Raw genomic sequence first — 8,839 nt, forward strand, 5'->3', positions numbered from 1 at the left:
ATCGAACAAAAGCCGTACGACTGCAAGACTGCGCGCCTTAAATAAGAACGAGTAAAGGTTTCACTGAGTTTTGCATTTAATAGTTTAATAAATATTGTGTTTATGCTGCAATGCCTTCAGCTGGGCAGGATTAACCTACATCAGTTATAAATTTCGCTGATATCTAAATGGTTATATTCAAAATATTCTAAAAACCGCAAAACTTATGGAAGCCCCTTAGCGAAAATCTACATCAGTTTTCAGGAACCGTGTCAACGACAGGTTTTAAACTCTCATCAGAGATACATAAATTTATAAAACCTAATTCAGTACTGAATAAGAATCGATAACTTCGTGCCATTCATACAGAAAAGGCTATCAATCTTTAAACGTGTTGACTACAGCAATTAAGATGACTAATGGCCTTTACGAATACACGCACGCATAGCGAAACTACCTCGGAAGCTACACACTCACTCCCGGGAAGGACAGTTTCGATCCGAGTAGAAACGGCTCTTCCGATCTGCAGATGCCAAAGAGCTCCAGTTATTTATTCTGAGATATTAAAGATAACGTGGATTATCTAGAGAAGTGAAAGTTAAAATGAATAATTTACGGAAGTAAAATATGAGAGTTGAGTATAAGGGAGAGACGAAGGTGGAAGCTGCTGAGAAATGAGACAAGATCAACACGTGTCCTGCTCCCTTGAAGAAAATGGAGGATGTGAGAGGCTGGTGGGAGGCGTGTGCAATTCGCATCGTTTAGCATTCTTTGGAGGAAGGGAGACAGGGAACCTCAGAAAGTGCCCGACTGCCCGTGTTCGATGGAGCGAGTGAGGTGCTCGAGTAGAGGGTATCTGATATCCAGGAAGCGCGAGGTTGCCAATGAGATAGAGGTGAGAGGCTCAGTAAGTGAAGGCTAGGTCATCAAGGTGGCAATAATTATGCCTTCTGTCCAGGAACATGGAAGTTTTTCGCGAGGAAGTTCAGCCTTTATTTAAATAAGCTCATTAAAGGATAAGGACAGCGACTACTATCTCGCCTTTCAGTACAGCCTATTCCTATAAGTAGAAAAGCTTTGTTCGTGTACATATATATATGTATATATATATATATATATATATATATATATATATATATATATATATATATACATTGGCTTCTTTATTGGCTAGCGACGTTTCGAGACCAAGTCGCATCTTCAGGCTAAAAGCAAGAAATAAATATTACGTTAATACAAAACATTTAAAAAAAATTAACGTAAAATTATGAACAATGAAACCATTCCTAAGTAAAATTACGAATTGAAAAATCCCAAAGAATGAATATTACCTTAATCGTTTATATGTTTTATTTTGTAATTTACTTATAAATTTTTTAATTGTTTATAATCTTACATTTCCCTTGTTTAAATCGGTTTTGTATTTCTGTCATAGTCATTCCTTGTGATTTTTTAATTCGTAATTTTACTTAGAAATGGTTTATTTGTTAATGATTTTAGGTTGATTATCTTTTTTAACTGTTTTGTATTACGTAATGTAATATTACTTGCTTTATGCCTGAAGATGCCAGAGTAATGTGCCTTTGTCCTTCTTTGTCCCTGTGACTATTTCACCGAGGATTAGACAACAACCAGTGATGACGAATATATACTATATATATATATATATATATATATATATATATATATATATATATATATATATATACATCTATATATAATATATATATATATATATAGATATACATCTATATATATATTATATATATATATATATAATATATACATTATTTATATATTATATATAATATATATATATATATATATATATATATTGGAGATTTGTGGAAGAAGAAGCACGGGAAGCAGCACAACTGGCGAAATTTCAGAGACTTCCTTTGCCTTGTGCGGCGTTGGCGGTAGTGATGATGATGATTCTATTATCAATAGACTGATGTGAACCGGCAGAATACTTCTTTAAAGGACCATTATTGCTCATATTTGGAAGGTTCATTCTTTCAAAAGCTATTTTTTTTCATTTTAATTTATTTCTACTAGTTTGTTTCCATATCCACAATGGCTCTTGGCCACCAAACAACACATCCTCGAATCTTTGCTTGCAACTCCCCATTGGCTCTTGATCCTCTCGAATGTTTAATCAGAGATAATTTTGTAGTTACACAAAACTTGGGTGAGTATCGTGAAGGTGGTAAGCTGTTGTAATGAAAACGACATTAATCCTATGAATCTTTCTTATATTATGAGATGAATTTTGAAATCATTGAAATAATAAAAATGGTGAGAAAGGGAGAGGATTTTGCTAAAATGTAATTATTTTTTCTTAATTAAACCTGTCAACATTCTATTTTCAAAAGTAAATTTGCTTCACTTCATTATGGCTGTCTTTCTCCAGCAAGAATTATATAAATGAAAAGGCCGCTGTAATTACGTAAGAATTGGAGGGAAGAGACTTTCTAAGCGATGAAAATACCCAAGGAGGGTCTCAAACGTAGACTAATGTACTCGGCACAATGGAAACTTTGGTTTCCCACAACCTTTATAGACGAGTTTATAGGAATGAAATAGCATAACTTTTACAAGGTAGGGATTGACATATTGTGCATATATATAAAGTTGCATATGCTATTTCATTTCAATATTATATTTTAATTCCAATGCTGAGTGTCCCCAAATCACTTCATCGTATGTTTTTTTCATATCTTAGAAATATAATTTGTCAATAATATTCCGTTATTGGGAGACTGAGTCACAAGGGGTCTAAAGGGTCTGCTCACTCTGCTGTACCTTAATCCTACGAACTAAATCACTACGCAGTAAATGTGTTATAAGAGTAGATCCTGAATTATATACCGCTTTCCATTTGTAAGAACCTTTGTACAGAGACGTAACTCACCATAATACAAACTATGTACTTCGAGGGGATATGATCGATCGAAGTTTGCGTAACATCGGTTAAGTAAAATATAAAACGCCCGTGGTATAAAAGGTACGATATACTCATTTCGACACTTCATAACAATTCTCAGACTTAATGTGAGAATCGTGTTGTTAATTATAACTTCCCGTAGAGAACGTACCTAGAACCATGTTGTAGTACGTTTTCTATCGCTGCCAGTAGCAACCGCCGCTCATCCAAAAAAAAGAGAAAAAAAAAAAAAGGTTAGTTACGCAGTGATACAAAAAATCACACGCACGTGTACGAGACACAATGGATACCTCTCACTGGCCCCCTTCCGTCACTTTCAACATAACTGAAGGAATGGGAGAAGGCGCAGCCAGACCGAAAATCTGAGTCGTAAGTTTGCTCTATCGAAAATCGAGTTTCTACTTTTTGTAACCCTCGATGGAAAAGCCAACACTTCCTTCAAGAACAGCAGCGAGAGCTCATAAAGAAGGAAAAGAACTTTGACTTCATAGACTTGAATAACTTATGACATCAGTTTTTCAAAAATGATCAAGGCGATTTCGTCACGATATAGGATAAACGCCCTAGCGATGTTATTAGTAAAAAAAAAAAAAAAAAAAAAAAAAAAAAAAAAAAAAAAAAAAAAAAATTTGCTTTCTGCCTTCAGTCGCTCTACAAAACCATTGTGAAATATATTATTGTCTTTGAGATACTAGTAAAAAAATATTAAAATATGCTCCCCATATGATGCTACTATTGATCAAATGAAAATAGACGCTATAATCAGGGCAAATAGAAAAACGAAAATAACGCATCAATACGAAGAAAGAAAGGAATAACATCATCTATTTTTTTTTAAATAAAATCCTTCATACTTTTAAATCAAAAGAATAAACCCAAATAAACTAAGAAAAAGAAATAAGAAAGAATCACAGGTTGAGGAGAGCAAGATTGTAAGTCTTGAACTCTTCACTGGGACTTTTCGAGGGTCTTCCCAGGATTCCTGAGTCTGAAGGGTCTTCCCAGGATTCCTGAGTCTGAAGGGTCTTCCCAGGATTCCTGAGTCTGAAGGGTCTTCCCATGATTCCTGAGTCTGAAGGGTCTTGCCAGGATTCCTGAGTCTGAAGGGTCTTCCCAGGATTCCTGAGTCTGAAGGGTCTTCCCAGGATTCCTGAGTCTGAAGGTCTTTTCCCAGGATTCCTTAGTCAAGTCTCACCAAACAACGCACCCAACTATGATCTAAGTTAAGTATATCTTAGTTTTACCAGACCACTGAGCTGATTAACAGCTCTCCTAGGGCTGGCCCGAAGGATTAGATATTTTTACTTAGCTAGGAACCAATTAGTTACCTAGCAACGGGACCTATACAGCTTATTGTGGAATCCGAACCAAATTATATCGAGAAATGAATTTCTATCACCAGAAATAAATTCCTCTGGTACCACGTTCCCCGAGCCGAGAATCGAACTTCGGACCACCGGACTGGTAGCCGAGCGCGAAATCCACTCGGCCAACGAGGGACCAACTACGATCATATAAAATTTATTATACCAAATGCAGACCGCGCAATCGAAAGTGAAACGCCACGAAGCAACATTTGGGAAATCTTCACTACGCAAGTGACATACAGCTTGGTTTTACAGCTGCAGTGCATACTGGATCCCTTTATACAAATCTTCTAATCAGAGAAACTATTCAGATGACTATGAAACAAACGACAATGACAAAAAAACTACCGAGGTGTGGAAGAGAATTATTTCAGAAAAGTAATAAACTTAATATTTAAAGAAATATATGTTTTGTTTTAAATCAAACTAATGAAACAACTAAATGAATGGACACACCCTTCCTAAAACGGCCTAAAGTCCTATAGAGAATCTCAGTGGAAATCAAACTATCCATTTGAAATTAAAATAATAGTCACACGACATTTATATGACAATTTCATGATCTGTGAAGAAAAAAAACCAGAGAAATTCTGTGAGTACCTCAACTCAAAACAATTGAAAAGCGCCTCAGTGGCATGGTTGGTTTGGTGTTCGCTTCTCAACTCGGTGGTCGCGGGTTCGATTCTCGGCCATTCCATTGAGGAGGAGTGAGAGATGTGTATTTCTGGTGATAGAAGTTCACTCTCGACGTGGTTCGAAAGTCACGTAAAGCCGTTGGTACCGTTGCTGAATAACCACTGGTTCCATGCAACGTAAGATCACCTTACAAACAAACAAACAAAACACTTGAAAGTGAAGTCTCATCAGAAAGCTAAACGAGTGATACATTCCTTTTCTTGATACCTTAGTAGAAAATAATAATTTTCATAAACTCCGCAAGGTCCCTCGTTGACCGAGTGGATTTCGCGCTCGGTTACTAATCCGGTGGTCCGAAGTTCGATTCTCGGCTCTGTCAACGTGGAACCAGAGGAATTTATTTCTGGTGATAGAAATTCATTTCACGATTATAATGTGGTTTGGATCCCACAATAAGCTGTAGGTCCCGTTGCTAGGTAACCAATTGGTTCCTAGCTACGTAAAAATATCTAATCCTTCGGGCCAGCCCTAGGAGAGCTGTTAATCAGCTCAGTGGTCTGGTAAAACTAAGATATACTTAACTTTTTCATAAACTCCGCAGATCTGTCATTCATCAACCAACTTGGTTTAAGCACAAACCACTTGAGGTTCTATGGAAACTTTCCCCCTCTTGTCTCGGTATTAGATTCCTGGCAATGTTGTTTTTAATAATGATAATAATAAAAATTTTCACAGCGTCATCAACAAAGGTTTATGTATCAAATGAGCTCAAAAATAGTGACAGATGGCGTATCGACAACTAATTACGTATATTTCAGAAAGACTAGATCATTTCCATAGTTGAAGAGAGGCTTCCATTTTCATTATGATAGTGAATTGTTTATCAATTAACTTTTTCCAAAAAAATTTAATTATGATAGTGAACTATTTTTCAATTAATTTGTTCCAAAACAATGTAGCTGTAGTATGATGGATCTAGTAAGAGAAAAAATCTACGCTACTGGTCGATTAAAAAAAAAAAAAAAAAAAAAGTTGTCCGTTCCATGACGGGGCAACAGCTGGAAAGACCTCTTCACTCAACTATTCGTTTACATTGTTTAGGGAAACATAATACCTCTTTTACTTAAAACGATTTCAAACTCCTGACTATGAAGTCTCTTAAGGAGTCAATTTAAAAAAAAAAAAAAAGACATATTTACGCGAAGACATTATTGAATTGCTAGTTGCTACGTTGGCCTTTTTTTATCACCTATTTTGATTAGCTTTTGGTCCTTTATGTTAAGATTATAATTTATCATATTAATTCTATGGTTCTAAATGTAATTATGCAAAGTTTTCTTTGTGCAGTTTAAGGTCTGGAGAGGTAAAAAAAACTTTCTAATACATCAGTACTGCGATTTCCACAGGGAACTTTATCAGCTGATGTTGAAGATTGTATCATGTTATTGGGCTTTACAATGTTCTAACTCCTGACAAGTTTACTTATTCCAGGGACAAACAAACTGAACAGAGAACGATTGTCAGATTTATGCGTTATGAATTATTAATGTTAACATATATATATATATATATATATATATATATATATATATATATATATATATATATATATTGTAGGAAGCCCACAAAAATTCGGAAAAAATTGAAAGTTTTTATTTAAGCTTTCGGAGAGTACATTCTCTCCCTCTTTCAGAAAGAGAAATAAAAGTTACATAAACTGAAAACAACGGTCAAGGTAAAAGAAATAACATACAAGCATATGGTTGTATCTTATATATATAAGAGTAATTTGAAACTGGACCTTTTCTGTAATGCAATTATGACAAAGCATGTAGTTAGTGTAGCTAAGTTGTTAAACAAGATTGGCAAACCACCGTAGGGCAGTTATTCTGATACAACCATATGCTTGTATGTTATTTCTTTTACCTTGACCGTTGTTTTCAGTTTATGTAACTTTTATTTCTCTTTCTGAAAGAGGGAGAGAATGTACTCTCCGAAAGCTTAAATAAAAACTTTCAATTTTTTTCCGAATTTTTGTTGGCTTCCTACAACATATTAGAACACGGATACAGTGTTTAACTTTGCTATATATATATATATATATATATATATATATATATATATATATATATATATATATATACACAGACATACAATGTTCATCACTATGCAATGCTTGGTACAGTTTCCGAAAACTGTATTAATGACATAAATAAGATTTGTCATTGCCTTGTATATTAAAACTTGAATTTAGAATTACGTAAAAACTTGAGTGACAAGGTGTGAAAAGACTCCACTACCAATTTCACAACTTTTAAGCTGCTTTACAGTCATAAGCAAATTAAGGTACAGGCAACACATCCGTTGCCATATGCATATTTGTCAACTAATGCTAATTATCTAATCTAAGCTAGGGGGGATACGAGAGGGTGAAGAACTTTGGCTAGGGAGAAGGGAGAATTTGAGACAGGTATACATACTTGATGGTCGAGGGAACTGGCAGACCAGAGTGGAGGGATAAAGACCTCCTTGCTAGATCACTTCGGAGACAGATGCTGGGAGAGGGTGGCTAATTTAGAAAATGTTTTAGCTGCCGGGTTTTCGTGATTGTCAATTTGACGAGGTGACATATTGCTTCTATAGATGCTTTATTTTTTTATTCCTTGTTTCTCTTCAGTCTCTTTTCTCCGATTTAAATACAAAACGGATCGTAACATATAGACTTTTAAACCTCGCCCCATATGAAATGTCATGAAACTGACAAAGAACGAGTCACATGCCATCAGAAAAAGAACGCTGATTAACCTCCAAATAAGAAACAGGCGAAGTGAGACGAACGAAGGGATGAAATGCTTCAAAAGGCCCGTCCATCAGCATAGTCATGTAGAGTAAACACACCCAAACTCTCCTCATTCATCAAGTTAATTACTCAAGGACAAAACCAATAACTTCAAACAATCTCTAATGGTACTAAGAATGCGATAGGGAAGATGAAAGCCCGGGAATATAATTAATACCAACATTAACCAACGTCCCTATCTTCGTCATCCCAACCCCCTATAATTAATATCCTAACCCGATCAAAAGAATGGCATTCTTAAATCTTTTTAAGTAATACGATAGCCACAGCGGGAGGGCTTAGAATGACCTTCCTTACAAAATCAAAATCTTTCACGGAAGCGCAGCCTTAGGGGTTGAAAGCCCTAAGGCTCAGAAGCCCATTCAGAAAGCACGGAAGAAACGCCCATGTGGACGAAGGCTCTTCCGCTGTAAATGGGGCCGAGGAATTTTCGTTAGACACCCGTTTCTAATAAATAAAAGTGGAATTTTATTCATGGTAATGTCAGTCTCTGGGCAAAAATTTTAATTAAAAACGGAAACGAGATCTCACTTTGCTTAATAGTATAAATCTCGTGCTCCGTTTCGAGGAACTTCAAGCTTCATGGGAGTTGCTAAGTAACGAACTGGTAACACACACAAACACACACACGCACACACACCCATATATATAATTATATTATAGATATATATATATATAATATATATATATATATATATATATATGTATATATTATATAAAATGTGTGTGTATGTCTGTATGTATGTGTACTGTACGGAGAGAGAGAGATAGGCTTGTGAGTATGTGTGTGTGTGTGAGTTGGTATTTGTGGAGAAGGAGAAGAATAATGAATTCTTTAAATATGCAATCATTTGTTTAAGAATTATTTCAGATAAACAGGGAAATGGGTAAGGCTGTCTAGAGCACATTCCGATAACGTTACATCTCTAGTATGGCCTGGTATTTTCAAATTGTTTAATTCTAGTCTTTATCAATGGTCCAGATGATGACTCAAAAAAAATTATAAATTAACATTATGCCGTTATGAAGTACAGCTACTGGCTTTAAAAG

Source organism: Macrobrachium nipponense, chromosome 17, assembly GCF_015104395.2.
Source record: "Macrobrachium nipponense isolate FS-2020 chromosome 17, ASM1510439v2, whole genome shotgun sequence".
Classification (NCBI taxonomy): Eukaryota; Metazoa; Arthropoda; class Malacostraca; order Decapoda; family Palaemonidae; genus Macrobrachium; species Macrobrachium nipponense.